General features: G+C 39.7%; 1 protein-coding gene across 1 annotated transcript in view; it reads right to left on the minus strand.

Annotated features, from left to right (window-relative positions):
• The window catches only part of COL4A2 (collagen type IV alpha 2 chain), a 145,810-nt gene that overhangs the window by 106,864 nt on the left and 15,632 nt on the right, over positions 1–23,314 (minus strand). The gene's annotated exons all lie outside the window — the stretch shown is intronic.

Here is a 23,314-nt window from a genome sequence, read left to right on the forward strand (position 1 = left end):
CCTGCACGAAATGCAGCAGCCACAGTCACTCTTGTTCAGAAATTTGAACAGCAGAGATGCTGGGCATGCTGTTGTATGACTTTTATAACTGTAACTTAAGCATTAGGAATACTGTGAAGACCAGCCTGAAGCCCACCTAAGCCCAGGGTTTTGAAAACTTGAAAATGCCCCATCAGCCTAGTCAGTAAACTGGGAAAGGAGAAAGGGATTTCTTGTTGCTATTTCTAAGCCTGGTTTGCTGCGCAGCAGTTAATGGAGCCAAAAGAAAAAGAGAGAAGGATGTCTTGGAGGCGCAGCCCCTCAGTCAGGGTGGCTGCTAATTTTCATGTGCACTGCTCCTTGGACAAAACTCAAGGCACCCCAACTGTAGGATACAGGTTCTATGTGGCTTGCTCCACTACTGGATGGAAAAACCCTGAATCCTTTGTTGCACTGCAGTAGGAACAAATGGTCCCTTCACCCTTCCTGCCCTTTCATAGCTTGAGCTGGAAGGGAGGTGACAGTGGTATAAACAAGCCCCCAAACAAGATGGGTGCTCTATGCTGTTGCTTAAATAGGCTCTGATGCTGCTGTTCCTGCCTGTAGCCCTGACTCTAGGACCTAAAACAGAGAAGGACCAACACTGCCACACTTTGCATTTTTCACATGTCTCTTAGTAATCCCCTACTCAACACCTGGGGTTGTGGGTCACATTTCTCAGGTACCCACTCCTGCTGCTACACTACCGAGAACCTGAAAACAGTTCAGAGCTTTGGATTTCTCCCTGGGAGACAAATGAATAAAAGATATGGAGCAGGTACCAGGCATTGCCTAAATTCTCCTTTGGTCATATTTGCACAACAGACTCTGTGTTACTGCTATGAGAAGCAGTAATACAAAGTTCCCAAGGTAAGCTCTTACGCTTGTCATAAGAGGGTTAATGTCTGTATCTGAACTATTTTATATATCAAAATACTTTCATTTCAGCTTTATATTTAATTTTCGCATTTAACACTGGGCTTTTCAAATTGATAAAAGAGGTCCACAGAACTGAAACCATGGCCCAAGCTATTTAAAGGCTAGGTGTGTGATTCAGAAAATTATTTCATGGATGTAACAGTGTTCTATATCATGTTATGAACTCTGCTTTATGTTTAGGCTATTGTTTACAGGAAATCATAAACCACGACAGTTTTATAACCTCTACTGCTTGCGCAGGTTGGTCCATTTTTTAGTTAAATATTTGGATGGTCACAAACTCACTCTTGCTATGTTTTGGTGTTTTTTTTTCTCATTAACCTATTTGCAGATGAAACATGACTCTCCGTGAGTATCTTTCATTTCACAGTTTCCCTCTAAGTTCTTTTTCAGAAATTAAGGATAGTTCTATTCATTTTTATGGATGCCTTGCAGATATAAGACCTGTGTGAACGTAGTCCTCTGAGGGATGCAGGACTTCATTAAGGAACACTGTGTTAGGCAGTGCTGCCATTAGTAAGAATCAATTCTGAACTTTTAGAGATCTGTTTTGGTTGGAGCTGTAACAGCCTAACAGTAACAGACTGACAGATACAGTAATTTTACCATATGAGTTTTCAATTATACTTACTGAGAAAACAACAGGGACAACAATAAATTTATTTCTTTATTAATTAGCAGAGTGACTCTAAATTTGGTAAACTGTTGCTAAGGAGAACATAGAGTATGAGTAGGAACTATGGCAAGATTATTTGTGTACTTGAGTATGAAAAAAAAAGGAGGTTGCTAATGCATATTTCAACTGGAATAAGTTCAAGGTCTATTGTTTGTGTACTATCCACCATCCAACATTCTAATTTGTATGCCATAACAATACCGGCAGCTAATGTGGGGACACAATTGTTTTCTTCCACAATTTTAGGAAGCTTTTTTTTTTTAATTTTCTCATTTTATGTCCTTTTAAGCACATAGATTCTTTAGATAATCAAGAGAAAAATCTGGAAGATTCCAAAGGTAGGGAACATATTGGGAAAACATTTGAGACCAGCACTAATATATCTCTTCTGGATTATACTTGGGCTCTCCTTATTGCCTAATTTCCACTTTTTTACTTTTTGACTGCTAGTGAGATGACCCTGGAGCTTTTAGTCACATGTAGGGTTTTCTACTTTATTATCTATGAATGTTTATAACTCCCTGAAGGCAGATCATTGCACTGCCATTTAGTCTGACGTTACTGGGAAGTTACACTATAAAACATTATGGTTTAAAGGTTTGTTTACATTAAAAAAGAACTCTATTAAGAATCCTTCTAAAACTTTGTCAAAACCAATTATACACATGGGCTTACAACTGTGATGAAGGGAAATCACATGGACATGCATCAGTCAGTAATTAGAATGCAGAAAGTCCAGTTTAAAATTCAGTGATGGCCAATGTAGTTTTAAAGCACCAAAACTATATATGCCCTGAGGAAAACAAATTTCTGGGAACATAGCACCAATGGTGACAACCAAATGTGGCTCTTTTGATATAACATGGGTGCCTAGACTACTGTTTCAATCAATAGGGAGAACAACCAGTCCTAGGATACAATTCACCCCATCCTGATACTGGCATCTAAACTGATAAACTGCACCCTTCACAGAAAGCACCTACTACTTTCTCTGAAATTTAAAGAGGTGGGTGGAGGTGACTATCTTACATGCAGACATTCATGCCCTGTATAAGTCTGAGGACAGGGAGGTGAATCTCCTGATTTGATCAATATGCAGTTAAATGGTGAAAAGCTCAAAGAAGTATTTGCAGCAGAATGGTGTTCTAAGATTCGTGCAACAAAGCTGGAAGACTGGCAATAGTCCCCAGTTCTGAAGTTGTCTATTGAGAAAACATTCAATTCCAGGTCTTGGTCATGTTTTGGATGATCCCAAATTCCACTAATCTCAAAAAAGTCCAGAATCTAGGAAGAGTCTAGAAATGGGGTTTATATAATCTAATTTAAAATTTCTGCAATATAGGCACAACATCTGGCTGCTATTATAGACCATCCAGAGAATCTCATCAGATCTATTTTAAACATCTGAGCTAAACCTCATCCTAGAAGGGTGAGTAGATTAGAAAGATAGTCTAGGGTAACTGGTTGAGATGTGTTTAAAGTGTAGATGTTCAGCTTCACATGAGAGGGATCCTATGCTAAGTGTCCAAATCTCATCCTTAAAGCAAGCTATGGCCTCCGATGGGAACACTGAGTGTCAGAAAATCAAACACCTACTGCTGGGAAAGCTGTAACCAGCAGCCTGCAAACGAGGGTGGAATGGATGGAGAAAGGGAATAAGGAAAGCAATACACCGAAAAGGAAGAAGAGGGTTTTTTCCAACTCTCCTTTTAATATCATTAAAGAACTTTGCTGGAAAAGAATATAAAATTGATGGTTTGGGGAATGTGAATACTACTTAAACACAAGCAAGAGAAAACATGTAAGTGCCATGTATGTTTGTAAAGCTTGTATATTATTCTTGTGTAAACAGCCCTCATTTTTATTTATATAAAATTGCAAGCATAAAATATGTGAGTGATCCCAACATAAAATCTTTCTTTTCCCTCTTGCTTTCCCTTTTTTTCTTTTTTGTCACAAAACAATATTATTTATGTACTTATACATCTTCAGCTAACTAAAGACAACTTAAATCAGTTTCCTTGAGCCAAACTCTTAAAAACCTCAAAAACATATATGCCGCTATCTTTAAATTTTTTCCCACATTAATGATTTATTTATTACTGATCTTGGCCACATCTGCGTAATCGTTTTCTCTGTGTGCCTATTCAAGTACCTTCACTTCAAGGGTTGATATTCTGACAAAGAACAAAGGCAACCAGAGGACAGATCTCAAAGTTCTATGAGTACAGAAAGCCCAGGAAATATAAGCCTCTTCCTTACATACAGCTCAAAACATTAGGGAAATTATAATGAAAATACTGCAACCTGGAATCAAAAGACTCTGCACACTGACATCTTCTTTGATAAAGTTTTTATATGTTGCAGTTGTACATTAACTTTTGTCCTGACAACCCCATTGTGTTCTTTCCATCAACCACAGCGGCTCCTCCAAGCCAGCTAAGCTTCACCAAAGGAAGCTTTAGAAGGCCTGGGAGCTTGCTGAAAAGCTGAACTACGACCAGGGGTGCTGACATACCGCATGCCTCTGTGGTGTGGCAACGAGCAGTGTGTTTGGACGACTCACGTGAGACTTCAGCCTGGAAGTCCTGAGGGGACTCCTGGCATGCCTGCAAGGCAGCCCTCCGTGTCACTGCCAGGGAGAACCAGACTGGCCCACACCTCCATTACGGACCTCTGTTTCCATGTCTGACCTTAGGCTGTCGAAACTCACATTAATTTCAAGTTTGGTTTATACGGCCCTGACTTAGAAACATTAATTTTCTGCTTCCTTTGGAAGAGAAAAAAATAAAAGTAGGAGTATGACAGGGTACTCCTGCTGCTGATGAACCAGACAGAAACGAACTTTGTTGGTTACAAATGCGACTGAACAGTTGTATTTGCTCAAAACCAGCATTTTACTCTTTAAAGAGCTGAAAACATTTGTTGCCTGGATGCCAAACTTATTTCTCTAGAAACACATATAAACAACCATTCAAAACAAGCATGTAGAATGCTGTCAGTGGGGGATGCCTGGACTGCCCAGTGTCAGGCTTGGTCTGGAAAACGTTCTGTCCTCAGAGTTACAATGCCAAAGAAGAAACCAGTCATCTGAAACTGCCTGCTCGCAATCCAGTAGCTACTAGTGCACCAGACAGTAAGACCACTGTGAAGACCTTAATTGGTGAGGGAAAGGATTAACTGGCACATTCAGAGAGGAAGGAAAAGATGGGGGTGTGGATCCTCTCTCCAACTGTTCTGAGCATTAGTTTGCTAAGAAATAATTCTTTCTTTCATATTTGAATGGGAGCCAGAACCTTTCTAGACTGGATGCATGGCAACTGGAATAATTTAGTGCGTGACCTCAATATCATATGAATGTTTGCACTTCCCACCAAAAGAAGGGGGAGCCATACACTTACACATCCTTCACTGAAAAAAAATAACCAAACCTGGAGAAGGAAATCGTTCCCAGGAGGAACATGAAGAGCCTTACCGTCAGCCACACTAAGAAAGCTGGTCTCCTAACAACTGCCTAATGTAGTCTTCCTGATGAAGTAAGAAGAGTGATGCTTGTTGCAATCCATTATGATTGGTGTGGAGTTTCATGTGCCACCTACCTCTTATAATGGAATGCACAGAGAAAACTGGGAGGCAGGTTGCCAAGCAAACAAGCAAATAAACAAGTTGCTTCAGTTTGAGTTCTGATGGGCTTGGAAACATCAACAGAAGAGGAGTATCCAAAAGCAGCACTGCTCCCAGGGACTGGGATGCCTGTGCTCAATGTCTGGGGTCAGGGAAGGAAGGGCAAGAGAATACAAAGTCTCTGATGCTGAGAAGACCCCAACAGACACAAACTTGTCTTCTCAAGTGTGTCTCAGCAAGTATGTTGAAGACAGCAATGGGAAACATGAATTCTGTACCTCTCAGCAGTGAAGCTATAAAAGACTTTCCTCTTACGGGCTGGCTTGTGGCTCTTGATTACATTAACGTTCTGGCACACAGCCTTGCATAGTTTCATTTCAAAGTGAAACTTCACAGCTCTACATCTTCACTTTATTTGAGGTACTATTTACCACCCCCTTTTTAAATTAAAATGTTCCCTTGTTGCATTCTCAAGACATTGCTTTGTAACAACTGCAGAAATCAGACATGATACAGTGTGAACTTACTCTCCACATTTTCATAAAAGCATTTCTAATTTTGTGGCTTTCATCCAAACACATATTGACTCAGCAAACCAGATGGAAGCCAGAAGGAGCTGCTGTTATATAGTAGGAATAAAAAAAAAAAAAAAAAAAAGAAGGAGGAAAAAAGTAAGGTTTTTAAGAGGTTCAGGCAGAGAGTAAATCTTAAAAGCTGCCTAAATATACAGTACAGATATTTGAATAACTGTCCAGGGCTCTTGCCCACTTGCCCAATTTGAGGTTATGTGCAAACAGTACGCTTCTGAGCAAGCAGTGTATGCCATGCCATAGGTTTCTGTCAAGAAGTCAGTGAATGGGGATCTCGTATTTTACAGATAATGAAGTTGAATTCAGCTGCTTTTTGCCTTTTTATCAGTCACAGAGATGATTATAGGCTATCCTAAGAAAGGGATTAGAACATAAGATGGGAAAATCCAGTTAAAACTTTTTGAAATGTAAAACAAATAAAAAATAGTCACCCCTAGAGAAAAAAATTATCACTCCTACTTGTTTTTGAAGAATCTGTAATGCCACAGGAAAGGGTATCCTAAAAATCAGCCACAGGTCTCTGCATGAATGTGCTGTAGCTCTAGGAGCTATTGAAGGAGGGTTAAGATGCAGAGGGCTTTTCCAGAACAAAATTTCATCCAGAAGAGGAAGAACAATATCCTCTGGCACTTCCGTATCTGAGACAGGTGACTTAAGTTGCCTAAAGGAATGACAGTTTTGGTCTTAATCGTCAACCAAAGCTTGCACATACACTAGCAAGAGAGAGGTGATGCTGGAGGCAAACTAAGCTCTTCGAAGAGTGTGCAGCAATGGTTAAAAATATCTCTTACATCTTCCAAAGGGACAAATGTTACATGGTCATCAACTGGCCCAAAGTGATTACAGAAGGACAATGAAAGTGTTGCTCATGAGCACTCCATTTTCAGTTTTACCAACTTAAGAATCAGGTTTGCTTGCAGAAAAAATCCCTCAGCTACAAGTCTAGTAGAGTTTGAAGATAAAAATATATTAATAAAGGTAACCAAAGGTACATACATTAATTATTTCTATTAGTTAAGGCAAGGATATTGGATTCCCTGATTATGAGAGCTCAGACACCTTGTGAATATGTAGATGCCTAAATTTTGGTGACTTCATATATCAACTGACACTTTGTTTAAACGTGAATTTTTAGCTAAATCTGACAGGTAAAAGATGCAGAAGCATCTGAAGGAAAATCTGGACTGGTAAGTTAAAATTTGTTTTGATATCTTCTTAAACTTGCTTCTATGTTCGTAAACATGTATTATTTTAGTATATTGTCTTATGAGACAACAGATTATTCACCTACCATCCAACACAGCATTCCTCGTCTAAAAAGATGGTGGTCTTTACAGTGAAAGTGCTGGGACATCTTAACATGAGCCTTTATTCACAACACCCCACCCCTAGAAATGGAAGTGTATCTTCATAGAAACTACCTAGGTGTTTTTAAATAGTACTGCAGGAATCAGAAGAAATGTTTTCTAGTTATCAGTGATAACGCTCTCTGACTTGGCCAAGTAGATGTTATCACTTGTTAGGGAGTCTGTGATGACAAGCTATGCTGGAAGGCACAGTTTGTTTCTCTTTTAATTTTTATTACATCATTTTACTTTATGTGAAGCACTGTGCATTTTGTATTTGATCTGCACAAATGTAAAGGCTTATGCAAGGCACAAGTTAGTGAACAGTGTTATCACCTTGTATGTGCAGTTACACTGCACTGTGGATCAAAAATATTTTCCATAAAGAAATGAGATAAAGACACTGACAGCCCTTAATCTGAATTTGGCTTTTGTCCAATATCTTATATTACTGGAAGAAAATATCCCTTCCCATCCCTAAGAACAGAAAGGCATTTGTTCACATACTAGTAGCATAAAAATGAAACACAGCATCCACTCATTAAAGTAGCAATTTCTATATTTAACTACTTTTAGTTTCCAAAGTCTAGTCATTTTCAGTTCTGGAAAGACATCCAAATAATGATATCATTTGCTTCAAACAATAGAAAGTCTGGATACTATTCTATATATGGAGTTTTTTTTTAGTCTATTTATAAACCAAGCCAGCTATTTGACCTGTCTAGTTCACTCACCTACGTAAATTGCCAGACTCAGGAAACTTACTTAAGAACATATTATTCTTAGTGATTGGCAAACTTTAAAAGTTGCTAAATTATATTTCAGATCTGCACCTATTACATTAAGAACACACCAACCTGCCAATTTAGGAAAGATTTTTGCTTTTGAACCAGCAGAATGCAATTGCATTAGCCCTGCTTCTGGGGAAGCAACTGACACAAACCAGCCATACAGCTGTTTGCATGGCTCTATCATCTGTATTTGTTCAGTGCAGCGCAACAGTGCCAGGATTCCCCAAAACATAAGCATAACCACTGAGATTTTATTCCAGTTTCATGTTTTCTATAACTATTTTAAAATGCTTGACTATGTATGAACTGCATTTATAAACTGAATTAGTTATTGAGTTTTCCTCTGAAGAATAGCTGTTTACAGCAATAACCTGCTGACCTGGTTTTTATGCATTTAAGGATCCGAGGAGGTTTTTTTCCCCTTGGGAGGGGTGAGGTTGGTGGTGGTTTTTAATAGGTTTTTTTAATCTTCTTGTGACTGCAGAATCAAGTATAGCAGAGAGAGAGACTAGTTTCAGTTCTTCCTAAAGAATTATTTACTAAATTGTAATTAGAAGTATACACCAAGAACTGGAAGTATGGAGCTATCATTGAGAGAATGATTTGAAAGGAATAGATTTCCACACGTTAACCAGTGATGGCACAGACTGACTGACACTATCTTTACCACATACGCTGATGAGTAAGTCTAGTCCAGTGCAACACTTACAGACCTGGCTCAGTTTTCAGAGTTGGCTGTTAGACAAACGACTACATCCACACTATTAAATGCAGAAATTTGCTAAGCAGTTCTTCAGAACTGTTTCTTGAGACTTGACTAGCATTTCCTTAAAAGTAAGAAGAATTAGATATGAAGTTTGAAAACTGGAATAAGAATTGCATTTGATGATGGAATAATTTAGAGCTAACTGCTTGGTCAGATGCAACACCCACAATTTCCTTTCTATTTCAGACATTAAAAAGCCCACAAGAACTAGGTTTCTTACTGACCCATTTCATTTTCCACTTTAGATTTCAAAACTTAACCTCCTCCCTGGGTCACCTTCTCTCTGCTCTGAGTTGATCAGCGTTGCCACTGGTAAAAGCCTTGGCTTTACAGCAGGTTGTTATAGGGGGTATACTACATAAAGAAGGTATATTAGAGGATTTTACATATCAGGGCTATGTGAAAGGTTCACTATTTGCAATGAGGTCAAGGAAAGTAATCTAAAATACAGAAGGAGGTGTTCAGAAGAAAGATCGATCTCTTCCTTGTGGGTATAAAAACTTATAGTTAACTATTAGTGATAAGGTCCTTTCTCACTCATACACTTTTGATTAGCAACATGTCTTAATATATTTTGCCATAAGAGAAAAGAAGGGACCTGTGAAATTTCAATTTTTTAATTTTTTATTTTGCAAATAAGATGTCCCAATGTGCATAAGAAACACCTGAAAAATTCAAACAGAAGCAGCATAGTAAATCCTGCTCATAAAACTTACATGATGTAGTTCAATTCCCACTTCTACCAAAAAATAGTTTTAGTCACTTACTTGCTCAGAAGAAAAAAAGTCTCAATATAGGTTTTGGACAAAAGCTCAATGTTTTGTGTATTTGTATGAGTAGAAACCTGGAATGGCCACATTAAATTCTCCTGGATAGTAAAAAATAAATAAGAGCCAGGTTTTTCTTTTGTGGGTTTTTTGTTGTTTTTTATTTTTTTTTTCCCATCCTTCATATCTGCTAATACATAAATTTCATGGGAGGGTTGGGAAATTTTTTTGGTGGGGATGGGGGGAGATTCAATTTCCTTCAAAATATTCCATTGACTATACAAAAGTATTAACCTCACAGCGAAATGTTGGCTCAGGAGAAGATAATGTAGAATTTACATTTATGCAGAATAAGAAAAAAGAGCTTATGTTTCCCATATGTGCCACTGACCTGTGACTTACAACCTGCTTTGGTTCAGTTCCACAGCTGGGCTGATTTCTGCAGTGTTGCAGATCTGAGTTCAATGCACTTTCCCAGAGCCGCCTGATGAGTCACTGGTTCAGCACGGTCTGGGACCCAAGACCTTCGGGCCTTCCAGTCCATTTCCCTAACCAACAGACAAATACTGTCTGCATTGCTGCAATAAGTCTTGTGGCTCAGTCTCCACACCAAAAATGCTCTTACCAAAAACCAAACACTGCATTGCTGCAATAAGTCTTGTGGCTCAGTCTCCACACCAAAAATGCTCTTATCACAATACAAACAACTAACATACTCAGATCATAAACAACCAAATACCAAGCTTCCTTAAACTGTCTTAAGTGATGTCATTTAGCTTCCCTTTCAGATCCTTTTCCATTATATGCTTGTCTTTTTTGCAAACAGATCTACGAAAAATTGGAAATGTTCATGCCTCGGCAGTATGGAGTAGAATATAGACAAGAATAAAGTAAGGAATACACCTATAGTTCACTGTACCAGAAATTAGGCGGGCTTGACTCTTAGAAGAGGTAGAACAAACCCTGCACTGCTCATCAAGCTCTAAGGTCTTAGCAACTGCTAACTGATGCTTTATTCAGAAAGTTTCCTGTATAAGTTGTATACCCTTCCTAACTCAAGAAGAGTAACTCTGAATGAGAAATCCAGCAGAGGCAACCAGCAGACTGGATGTATTATTCAGCTTTGCCATAAGAAGCATCCTATGAAACTCCTCATATGTGATGTTAGCTCAAAATGTGCATTTTGAACCAGATGCCCAAAACCTAAGAACGGATCTTAGAAATACTTTATCAGCAGCGGTGTGGAAATAACCTGGGATTGCACTGCTCATGCCAAAGGGTCATAGTAACATTGCCGCCCCCCCCCACCCCCTCCCCCCCCCCCAAAAAAAAAATTAAAAATTTCAAGTTCTATCTCCTTGCTTGCCTCTCTGAATCTTCACAGATTGTACCTCATGCCTGTGCCTGGAGCAAAAACCAGTAATAAGACTGTTGATGTCCTGAGCGGGCATCACATTATTAGGGCAGTGGTCAGGCCTTTCTAAGCTCCCAAACATAAAAACTCAGTGGCTTTTACCTGACATTGCAAGACTTTGCTAAACTCTAAAGCCTGGGAGAGGAAAATAGCTCTCCACATGAGGAATCAGGTCTCTAGTGAACCATTACCACAAGAATGCCTCAACCACTGTCAAGACTGTTCTCCAAGGTCCTTTGCTCTTACAGTCAAAGAAACAGCTTCATTCTCAGGCATCGGAAGGTAAAAGAAGAATCACATATTTGTCTTGTCTTTCTTTTCCCTAATCATGGAAAAAATAATATCTATGACACATTTGTGAGCAGGATAGATGTCAAATGCAGTAAGTTTCTGGAAAGGCTCCACTATGTTTCCTGTCCTAGCAGAATACTCTCTCATTCATTTACTTTTAGAGACTCAATGCATGAACTGCTGAAAGCAGGGTAAACCTAGTTTCATTACTGCCTCTTCACTAGATCTTTCCTTCTGTGTTCTTTTTTTCCCAGCCTCTCATAAATTACTCCAGCTTATTTTTTCATTAGAAGGTAAGAGTACTGACACATGCTGGATCAGTAATGAGGTTTCCAATCCTATTACAATTTGTCAGCAACAGCTGCTGTTCATGGATGGATCTCATTAAGCATGCATTTGAGGGGCTGAGCACTGACTGTTCAATGCCTGCAAGCTGCATAACTAGAACCTCATTTCTCAGTCTAATGAGATAAGCAACAGTCCCCATAAAATTCCCACTCTATTTATACTGCATGGTTTGTAATCTCTCCCCTTTTGTATCCTGAAAGGGAAGAAGAGGGTTTCCCTAGATGGCAGATCCTGGAACCTGTTTAACTGAATTGGAAAGATGCTAAAACAAGTCTTGGAGGAATTTACTCCAAACCTCATCCTCTTTATCTGATGAACTGGGTTCCATTCAGGCAACAGCTTCTCAGTAGCAGGAGACCTCAGATCAGCAGCTTTGATTCAATTTCAGTTTTGCTGCTGAAGCACAATCTTTAGCACAGTTGCACAATTCCCTGCAGCTCACAGTTTTCATGGCACCAAATGTTCACACAGTCCATTCAGAATATTTATTCTGCAGTTCTCACTTCAGATAACCCAAGCATAATATTTCAATTTCCCCAGACTTTTTTGACTGTTGTCCATTATCTTCTTTATGCATACACATGCTCTGTCCTCTCTGTACAACACTTAGGTCACCAGATCATCTGGCGAACTCCTAAGTGGTAGATTATAGTCAAACCAATAGTAACCCTTATTTTGTGGCATTAGTAATTCCTGTTGTCCACTATTATGCAGAACATCAGCTTTAGTAGCTTAGGAGAGTGCTTCTTCCTACTGGTGTTCCTGTGCTTCTGTATTATACACAAGCCAGAGTTTGGAATCCAGGTCACCACCGATACAACTGGTCAAGGTACTACAAATATGGGCATGACAAAAGCAATCCTTGAAAACCCTGATATAGTAATAATAAAGCCCCCTTATGGATTTCCCTTCTATTTACTAAGAAAGGGTATCTATAGCAACAAACTTCACCATATTTATTGTGACTTTCTGATGTTATGATTCTTCTTATTCATCTAAACTATCTTCAAAAACTATCCTGCAGTGCAAATAGGCAGTAGATCTGAACTCAACTGTCCCACTAAATTCATCTGTACCCCTTAATCATAGAAACTGGTCCTCTTGTTGCATACTGGAGAACTTCATCACCATTAGAAAGTGTGATGCTCTTGGTTGTGAATTCCTGCTACTATGTGAACTGGGATCCCATGGCAGATGAGAAAGTTTTTTCTGCTTCTGCTGATTTTATTATCTTTAGGTAACTAAGAAAACATTAGTTCTTGTGTTTTCCACATTAAATCACAGCAATAACATAAAAATCATGTAAAAAAACTACTCATAAAATCTCACAACAGCAAAACCACTCATCCTCCACACAAGTTTAACTCCTATAGACATAAACCCCAGTAAGTCAATCTTTCTAAATAACACAACAAATGTGACCATTACCCCATGCTGGTAAGAGCCTCTCTCCTGTCATCTTTTTCTAGGAACAGGAGACCTGAATGAAACATGACTACATGACTGAAGACAACAGTTTATGTCAGATACTTAAAAAAAGCAATACAATGCATTACACAAAAAAATGCTGGGTCTTATATTTTGACCAAAAGTACACATTACTAGCCACCCCTGCTTCCTGTCTTATCTTTTTTAAACAATTCTATCCTTTCAGGGGGAGAGCAGAACAGTGCTGTCATGTTTTGTTGTGTCTATATTGATAGGAGTAGCTGGCACAGCTGGCAAAAGGAAGGTTAACTTGTTTCTCACTTCCCCACTACTCCCACTGCCCCCCATCCCAGGAAGGCAGTAGGAAAAAGGAATTGTTCTTCTGAATTGCACATCTGTCCCGTCTCCTTTTGGGAAGAGACAGCTATTCCTTATCTTGGCTGTTTTACATCACCCAAATGTGAAGGAAGGGTTTGAAGGAAGGACGTCAGAGAAAAGACAGAGAGACCTCTATGTTTCAGAGCACTGGAGGGAACTGCTGTCTATGTACCAGAAGAAGGGTGGGGAAGTTGGTGGTGGTGGGGACAAGAATGCTGTAGATAATGATGAACTAGAAAACCTCCACTGATAGAAAAATGAATTTTTTTTTGTGAAAAGGTGATCTTTGATCTGTTATCTACTCTACACTCTTGAACAAGACACTGAAGTAAACTCTTTTACAGTATTTCAGCCTGCAAACTTCTTGTCAATAGTGATTGTCCTCTGAGATCATAAAGAAAAGATGTGGCTGACTATGTTATTCATGCCTTAAAGATAGAAAGGAAAGAAAAACATCCTTTTTGCACTGTTCTAGGACACACTGCCCCTGGAAATAGGGACTTATGTCTAAATCTAGCATAAATAATGTCATTTGGTAATACTTGAACAATTTGGCCTTCCCTCTGGGGATCATAAATGAACACACGGGTTCTCAGAGAAGACACAAAGAGATTTTAATTATCTTATTTTGAAGAAGCTCTGCTTAAAGGACACAGACTTGAAATACTTGAGGGGCAAACTTAAAAAGATCTGGAGTTAAAGATAAGCATGCAAAATGGAGAGTACTTATCTAAAGCTTATCTGGACTATCTGATGCTCTGTGAAATGGTACCAGAAATCCTGTACCAGCAGGCCTTCTGCCATAATTTCAGAACTTCCTTTCAGGCAAGAAACTTGATCTGTTTGGTGGCAATTCCTCACCTCTGGACTTTGTGTAATGCTGACACTGCAGCATGAGAACACAAACCCAAGTAACTTAAGAAATTCCTGTCATGGAACTGCTACCCAGGCATTTCAGAACTCAAAACTTCTCATAGAGCAGCGGGGGCTTGGACAAACTCAGCCAGTTTCTCCTGTGAAAGCAGACGGTCTGAAGAGCATCTCTTTCCCAAGAACTCCCACGGACAATGAGTCTTCTCTGCAGCCTAGAGAAGGAGCATCATCTTTTGGTATATGCTAGCAAGGGACTAAGGGACCACGTGTTATCTGGCTTCACCAAACACCTATTTTCTAGTATTTTGGGCCTTTGTGTTAAAAACAACCTAGTTAAAAAGTGTGGAAAATAGTGCATACAAACACATTTGCAAAAACGTAGGCAACTTCCCTGCAGTAAACACTGCCCTAATAAACTGTGCTGGTCCTGAGAAATGGAAAAATGTGTCTATGTGGGAAAACAAATTCCAAGATGATTATTTCTTCCTTTCTTATTATCTTTAGTAAGGAAAGAGCACTTAATTCAGTAAACCTGTTCTGTGTGGCTGGGGCTCTGCGTTGATTCCTGCACCGCTGCACTTTCTGTAAAGGACCAGAAACACCACTGTGACAGCTGAATGGTAGTTGGAGACACCAGAGAAGGGCAAGTCAGGAGGCTGGCTGCCAGCACAGCAGTCACAGCTAGCACCAGGCAGAATCAGCATCAGCAGCAACTAATGGCAAAACCAGTAGTGGAGCTCAGCACGGCACGACACGTGTGGGGATTAGGTCTGGAGCAGGTTTGGCTGCAGATAGTACCCATTTCCTGTGAGACCTGGGCACCCTCCTCCTGCAGATAGACAGAGGGGGAAATGTCAAGCCACAGCAACCATCACTCCCAGCTCCTGGAGGACAGTGTGATGCTGTGAACATATTCAGTGATGGCAGTTTTGCCTCCTGCTGTGGATTACTTAGGTTTTCCGAAATGACGTATGATTAATTGGGAAGAAGAAAGAACAGGGAAGTGTAAAGATTTATTTACTTAGGCCCTTTTGTTTGATTCATTGTTCCTGTGGAGGGAAGTACTGCTCAATAAGAGAGCATAATTTAGATGCCAGATTTCTGGGTGGAGGTTCCAACTGGGCAGTTTGTTTGGCTCTGCAGGGTTGGGTTCTTTTATTTGGTAACGGAGAGCTAAAACTGATTCTGACCTATACTGCTTCTTGCCAGAGAGGTTTCTCTCACGTTGAATTCCCTGCTGGGTTAGACATCAGTCTACCTGAAAGATGTGGGCAGATATGGACCTCTGAAGAACCAATGCATACAAACAGGTATCAAACCTAGAAGCCAAGCTATCTCATAACATAGATGGACGTGAAGTGTAATTTATCACTTGGATAGCTCAGCCAGGAAAGGCTGCTATTGCAATCACATTGTCAAACTACACTGCTGCCAATGGAACACCTCTATGCAAAACATACAAATAGGGAACAGTGCAGGCTTCGCCTTTCTGGCTTTGTCTGTAACAGCTTTAGTCAGCAAAACGTATACGTGTAAACCACAGATGGCTGGACTGCAGACCTGGCTAAAGATTGCTTAAATAGACCCTTACACTTAGGTAGGAGACTAAAAGGATGCAACTGAGATGGCACAATGCAACACTGTCCATTACTTTGTAATAATAAGTTTACTTGTAAATATTAAATGCCATAACAATATTATTCAGGTAAATGCTTATATAGTGCATGTTTTTGAGGTTTTATTTTTGAGTGAGATCAGCTGAATTATGCTAATTTGTTCTCCATATTCATTCAGATACATTGCTTTTTATTTCTCCGTTTTCCTTTTTGGAAAGAAACATCAGCGAAAACTGAAATTCCAGAGGAATTAATTCTTTTTTTTTGGAGATATAGCTGTGAAAACATGCAGAATTTTCTGCTTTCCCATAATAAAACTTCCTTGGCCTCTAACACCAGAATTGTTCATTCCTTGGAGAGCAGAACACACTAATAAAATATTTACCATCTAGGAAAGACATTGGCAGTGTTTTTCATACCATCTGCATTTTGACTCCAGGACTTCTCAAGAGCTGAGTACGGGTACTGCTTGGACAGCTTTCAAAAATTGGGCAAAGAGTGCTTGACATGCCATGGGAGGTGAAGAGTCCGTGAGTGTAACTGTTACTGATCCTTACCACCCCAGTGCACCTCACACCGCATCTGCAGCCTGGACATGACATTCCAGCTCTGATAAATTCATCCTCCCTGCCCATATTGCTACAGTAGGTCCAAAAGCATTAATTGTTTCTAATCTGCAGTGCTGAAACTCTGTTAGTATGTCAGTCACTTTATTTCATCCTGAAGAAGCTCTGTTTCCATAACATAGTACCTGTGGCACCTACTTTGTACCGTGACTACTTTGCATTTGCTTGCTGCAGGGCTAACATCTATCCTACCTAAGTAAGTCTAGCTGAAAACTGTAGCATCTGAAGAACCAATCAAGACCAGAAATACCAAACATTGTCATTATGCTGTTTTTTAACAGCACATTAGGCTGCTTTTGGCAATTCTTGTGCTGGAAGTTCAATATAGTGCCTATAAATGCATGTATATGATTTCTGCTACTGCTTTTTTCTTTCTTTTTTAATCCTTATGCTCAAAAATAGCTAAAATTAATTGTGTGTGGTAGGAGAGAGCAACAGTACCAAAGTACATAAAAGCCTTTAGCTAGCCAAGGCAAAGTTGGGTAAGATTATTTACACTGGTGTTCACACTGAATTTTCTGGAATTTAAAAAAAGAAAAAAAAGTAAACTACAAAGGTTTTTTCCCCAACTTTAACAATGTTTTAGCTCTATACAGTCAGCTCAGAAAAAGTTACATGAATGCAACATGCTTTCAGTGTAAATAACAAAGCATAGAAAACTTCAGTATCAAAATGATGGGTCGCTTGAGTGATTAATTTATTCTGAGTAGGAAAAATATATTTTTCAGATATTTTTTCATAAATATGCTTGAAACATGGCTTCCTTTCTTTAGAAAAAACGTAGCTTCTTAAAAGTAGCACACACCTTCAGGAAAACAGTAGCAATAGAGAGATCAGGCAACTTTCTTTTCCAGGCCTTTACAGACTCAAGGCACCTCTGCTCTGAGACTCCTCCGCCTCAGGGAGGCTTGCCCAGCTCTGCTTTGCTGGGTAAATCTGATAAGACTGTGGGCTGGACTGACAGGACTGCGTGCCATGAAGGGCATGCAAGGCTGTTCTAGCTGTCTCCCAAGCACAGCTGAAGACTACAGCTACTGCTGTAGTACAGCCTTCAGCATCAGATTGCTAGTCAAAAGCAGAGGAGCATCAATGGAATATGAATGGCAGTTTTGGTGTCACTTTGCCACCTGATCTCAAGACTACAGCCTTTCCATGGAGGACTTCTGTCTTGTTTCACTAAAATCCTTTCCTGCACTGAAGACTGTTCTCCTGGTACACAGCTGCTCCCTTTCTTTAGGACACGGCAATGCCTACCACATGAACAAAACAGACAGTACCACAAGCAGAGCGTGGAGCAGGTTCCTGGCTAGCAAACAAGAACATTCTTCACTTGCTTTCTCATTTGCAAAAGATTGGCACTGCTGAGAGCTCTCAAGCCTCTGCTATCTCTGCGACTGATTCTTGGTGAACAGACAGCAGCAAAATGAACTTTCCAGGGTCTCTGAATATAAAATTAATGTGGATCGCCTAGACTAGAGAACAGTACTATTACTACTTATCTTGTTATGACAAAACATGTTAGTATATTTGTCATTCTTTACTTGATAAATGGAAGCATCATTTATCAAGAAGACACAAGGGGTATGTAAGGAAATAACATAATTTTCTTCCATCTCTCAAAACCAGCAAAGCTAAATATCTTCTCTGTAAGCAAAGCATAGTCTAAAATTAGGAAAACAAAGACTTCAGAAAGGTTTCTGGGACTTAGTTTTCTAATTAAATAATGGGAAGAATGGTTCCCTCCATCCTTCCTGCTCCCCTCCATGTCTAACTGTCAGCAGGTAGATGGAATGACAGTTGTAGTTAAGAAACTGCTGAGTTGTTTATGACAGAAATCGAACTTCAATGTTTAAGTAATATAACATGGAGGGGATGTGTATGTCCCAGACTTGCTTGAATGATGGCAACATATCTCACTTTCACAAGTGGGTATATCCTCTGAATTCAGAAATGAAATTGAATCCACAAATTCAAACCTGTGCAATCAATTTTTTTAATTCTCTTGCTACATACTCTTGCTCCCATAACACCCAGCGTTCTCAGCTGGAGCTGCAGTCATCCTATTGCCTTCTTTGCAGTACATCCATGCTAGGGGCAGCAGTAGAAATACGTACTTCTGATTTTGCCTATGGGCAGACGGTGACTCAAGCGAGCAGACCTGGAAGCTGCCATCTCTGGCCAGCACATACATATCACTTTGAAGCAATATGGCTATATGGCTATTTCATAAACCAAAATACTCTGGGAACCACACAGGAGCCTGCAGCAGAAAGAAAACAGAAGTTTTGTCCATTTGAACTGAAAAAAACCCATTTGGCTACTTAATGCAGCCAAGTTAAAGAGGTCAATCCTGGTCAAACCAGCCCGTCTACAGGTTGAGCTTTGGTATTAGAGATCAGGAGTCCTGTAAATTGTGTTGGCCCATGAAGGGAAAATGCTCATCAGTGCCAATCCCGAGACTTATGTGTAGGAAATCCACAACAATAAAGTAGACAATTTACAATATTGATACTATGCAGCTATCATAAAGACTGGGCTGGAGAGAAAAACATGATGACTTCTAGAGAGCAGAATTAGGAAACCTAAAATCTCAAGGAGCAGATTAAAAACAACCACTTATCATTTGACTGCTACTCTGAATCTTCTGACTGTACTAAAAGTCATACAGACTTCTTTGCTGCTGCTTTTTCTTCAGCAGAAGTATGCAAAGTAGCTTTAAACTTATCTCTTATCTCTATGCTTGCTGTATATGGAATTTTCCAGAGGAATTTGTCTAGCAGATGTTTTTAACTAGAGTTGGTTAAAAACATGATGAAGCCCCAGAAGGGAAAATAAATAACAATGTTGTGACACTAGGAACCTAGTTGTCATCATTAGTGATGATAAAATATAATTGCCTGCCCTGAGCTGGAGTGTTCTGGTGGTCTCAGTAAAATCTAAGATGGAAGAAAACAAGCTGGACCAAATTCAGGGAAGCATGAGTATCTGTTCATATACCTTTCAAATTACAAAAAGCCATGATCAGTTATCCACCAGTCATCAGTATCAGATTTTAGGAGCACTTGCTCCTTTTTATCTGGAAAATGAAATATCTGGAAAAAGAAATTGCCTCTCATTGAACTGGAAACTGAAAATGAAAGGTTAGGGTGCTTGGACCTTTAACATGGAAAGTATTTACCTACAAGTAGTTCTTAGAGTGCTGAAGATAGTCACAGGGCAGGGAGGGAGACAGAACTGGGCTCTCTTCATTCTACAAGGAATTTTGCAAAGAATTCTCTCAGTTTTCTCAAGGGAAGATGATCTGAACTCTTAAAGATTAAATAAATGCTCCACGAAGCCTCATGTGAACCAACTTCTTGTCAGAAAAGCCTGCTTTTCTACAGGCAACACTCTTAAAAGTTCCTATGGAACAATTTAATATAATTAGTTCCATCCAATCTGCACCGCTCCACCACTGATGTGCTGTTTTTGCAATACCAGAAGCAAAATTGAGCATGACTGAACTCTTTTCCTGCAATGTCATGTTGCTGTACAAATAGTAAGTGGCTTCAGGCTACAACATCATGCTGCCCTTTGAGTCCAGGTTAGCCTCTGTGGGGTGGCTGCACTCTCGGGCCTCTTTGGAGAGGCAGTGAATGGACACTGTGGGGGGTAGGTTCCCACAGTGCTAATGGTCACAGAAAAAAATGAAGCCAGACATAGGGCAGGGAAGGAGAAAAAAGAAAGTAGGACCAAGAACTGGAAATCTATTATATGCCCTCAAAGCTCAAAGGGAAAGAATAAACAAAGGACTATTATTCCTTCTGTTGCTGCTTTTTTGCCCTTTTTTTTTTTTTATTTTCTTAGTGTTGTTTTTCTTTTTAACTTTACTTCTTTCATCTTCCTGTCTCCTGATCTTTCTTTAGCAAAAAAAAAGTACCATGTTGAGATGCACTTAGGCTTAAAAATGATTAAAACAACCCCACTGTATTTGTCCTCCCAAGCATCCCTTTGTGTGGAGGCACTTCTCTGCTTCCCTGCTGACCGTGGACCGGGATGTTGAGCCAGGTAGCAAACATGTGGCATGTCAAACTTCACTTCAGCAGGCATGCTGCTTCCTCCACTTGACTGTGAATCACCAGAGAGTGTGAAGCAGGGGTGTCACACATCCATTCTTCGGGGAACCCTCGTCCCTGGCACGAGGCGAGGGCTGAGCCAAGCCTGCCTCAGGAAAGTGTGCAGCAGACACTGACAGCTGCGAGCAGTGGGCAGCAGCTTCCCCCAGTGGGCAGCTTGCCCCAGAGATGCATTTGAGAAAGTGGAAGATATTTCTTGTTGATGCATGTATGACTGCAAGGAAACACAGCTAAACTATGTCCTGCAGTTTCCTTACAAAGAGAAACCTCACAGCAATAAATAAAAGTGCCAGGGGATTTAACACACTTGGAGGCAAAGACCATGCTAACATGCACAAGCCAGCAGTATTTTCTACAGAACAAGTGGCTATGGATACCTGGAAGATCAGGCGCACTGATGAAACACCTCAGAGGGGCCTATTTGGTACTTATTGCTGCCTGTGCAATGACGGAAGAGACACAGACATCTCTAGAGGGCAACCAGATCCAGCTGTCATGCCTCTCCAGAAAACCAACGTGCAACGCCCAGCAGGCACCTCTTCACCGGCCCAGACCTGCTACTGAGCCCTTCCATGGCTGACTGAGGTTGGGAGAGGGGAAGCTAAGCCTTTTAAAAACCTGACTTCTCCGAAGTATCCCACTTTGGACATCTACTCTTGGCAGTACTTTGACGATGATGAAGGGGAAAACTTTGTATAAATGAGTTTATCAGGTCAACAATTTACATCAGCAAGTAAGCAACAAGATTTTTAGGTATAGAGTTTGCTTTTTTCCTCCATGTGTGGAGAAATTATTGGTTTAGCAGCCAGCAAAAGGAGGGACGGATGTGTGGCATGCATTCGGAAGTATGAAAAGAAACGCAAGGAGCTAGAAATGCGTACCTGATGTTTCAATTTACTTGAGAAGTACATTTTACTGTCTTAGTAATTAGTTTCTGCAGCAGTTTCCAGGAGATCCTATATTACAACTATTAAATTTACAGTACTTGAAGGAAGGCTTCCTTCTCTTCCTTGAGACACCTCCCAAGAGAACCTGGCACTGGAATGCTTGACTCAGTAAATACTTATTTTTGGTAGTATAGCCTTTTTTCCAGCAATTGTGTGACCTTTGGTTATTTTTGCAAAAGAAGAAATTTGGAAATATCTATCTGCATGGTATTCTTTAATAGGCTGAAAAAATTCCCTAAAAGGAGACTTTGAAAGTTACTAAATTTTGTGAGTTACCAGAGTATAATTTATGAAATTCACAGAAGGGATCACTTTTCATGTAGAATGAATGACATGTATTATACAGGCATGTAGATACTGGGAAAACTTAGTTTGATTAACCCAGTAACTCTGTCCCAGGCAAAATAACCTTTCATAAAACACCTTTTCTACACAGAAAGTAGGACCTCAGCCAGAAGGTGGACTCATAAGAATAGGTTTAAAATAGTCAGTAAAGCCAAAACTGCCTTTACTGTGTGCTTCATGAGCTCAGACAAAGATGTATATATTCCAAGATACGCTAAAATAACTACCGCCGAAGATACTTGGTTGCATGATATTCTTATAACATGAAGCCATCAAACAAGCTCTTGATTTCAAAAACTGTAAACTCAAAAGAGAAAAGAGCCCTCAAAACAACTGTATCCAGAGAGATGGACTTACTTTACAACGTAACACAGGCCAGTGAATGGTAACATTAATTTCATCCTTTCAGTCCAAGAATGGCTGCATTTTCTAAGGACACTGATTGTTTCTTTGCATTATTTTATCACAAACACCTCAGTTAGGTAACACATAATCTCTTCCTATTCCCACTGTCATCCTTTAAAAGCTTAATTTAAAAGTCTGAACTGAAGAGAATTGTTTGTAAACAACTGTCAACAATTCTCTTCTTCAATGGTTTGACCTCTTTTCCTAGGTATCAAGTATCACAGTTTGAGTTTCAGTCTTCACCCTGTGAAGCTCCTGTCAGGAAACACTGATGTAAACAATAGAAAGAAAAGAGAAAACTCCACCAAGCTCAAGACCAGCTGAGCTTAAAGAATTTAACATCATCTTAAATAAGTTAATTGACATAGGGTGGTAGCTTTTCTTATTAGTCTTAAGAAAATACTGCAGCCTTCCCACAGTACAATGCATTCCACCCCCAAACCATAAAATTTCAAATGAATCTGCATCCATATAAAGAACAGATGCTGCATTACAGACCAATTCTTAATACTTCCCACTATTGCAAATTTGACAGTGACCACCATGGCTAGATGAACTGGATTTTGATTTAGGATTTTTCCAGTGGGTAGAGTGAAACTGCACTGACTGATGAAATTTTAACCTTAGAAATGTCAAGTTATACTGTCCACAGTAACAGCATCTTGGCCCAACTCCACATGCCAAATAAGACAATGAAGTTAACAACATCAGGGTAATACTACATTTACGGAAATAGGCCACCTGATGAATGATACATATCTGAATTTCCTCATTTCCTTCCAAAGAAGAATTCATTATGAAATGTAAAAACACGAGGGCCCTATGTGAAAATAAGTAAGACTGGTGGTTAAATAATTTTAAAGCACCATAGCTATCTTAAGAGAAGGCAAGGGATTTGACTGGAATCCATTACACTGTAACGAGTGGACACACCAATCTCAGGTTACTACTTTCAGACTAGTACACATAATGGGACAAGAGGGCAAAGGCAGAAATTAAAGAAAAACAAAT

Source organism: Pezoporus flaviventris, unplaced genomic scaffold (assembly GCF_033815535.1).
Source record: "Pezoporus flaviventris isolate CSIRO_AGI_PZ_B2104156 unplaced genomic scaffold, CSIRO_AGI_Pfla_v1 ptg000072l, whole genome shotgun sequence".
NCBI lineage: Eukaryota > Metazoa > Chordata > Aves > Psittaciformes > Psittacidae > Pezoporus > Pezoporus flaviventris.